The 241-nt window shown below is 33.6% G+C and overlaps 1 protein-coding gene across 1 annotated transcript in view; it reads right to left on the reverse strand.

Moving 5' to 3' along the window:
• LOC119589288 (solute carrier family 10 member 6-like) overlaps positions 1-241 on the reverse strand; it is a gene marked incomplete at its 5' end in the record, with an annotated part of 17273 nt that overhangs the window by 569 nt on the left and 16463 nt on the right.

Below are 241 nucleotides of genomic sequence, written 5' to 3' on the forward strand. Positions count from 1 at the left end.
TCATCCTACCTACAACTTGGTGAATTGGAGAATGACATTACTGTTACTAAATCGGATCAAGCGTTGAAACGTTTCCCTTCAAATACATGTACGGAAAATTACCTTTCCCCTACAAAATGTTTGGGTTATTCTACCATATAGAGCACTACCCATCGTTTTTCCTAGATAGATATGTGCATTTTTTTTTTTTTTTTATAAAGGACTTCCTGTTATCTACTAAACTGTTACCTAATTCCTAAAA

This window comes from Penaeus monodon, chromosome 25 (assembly GCF_015228065.2).
Source record: "Penaeus monodon isolate SGIC_2016 chromosome 25, NSTDA_Pmon_1, whole genome shotgun sequence".
Lineage (NCBI taxonomy): Eukaryota > Metazoa > Arthropoda > Malacostraca > Decapoda > Penaeidae > Penaeus > Penaeus monodon.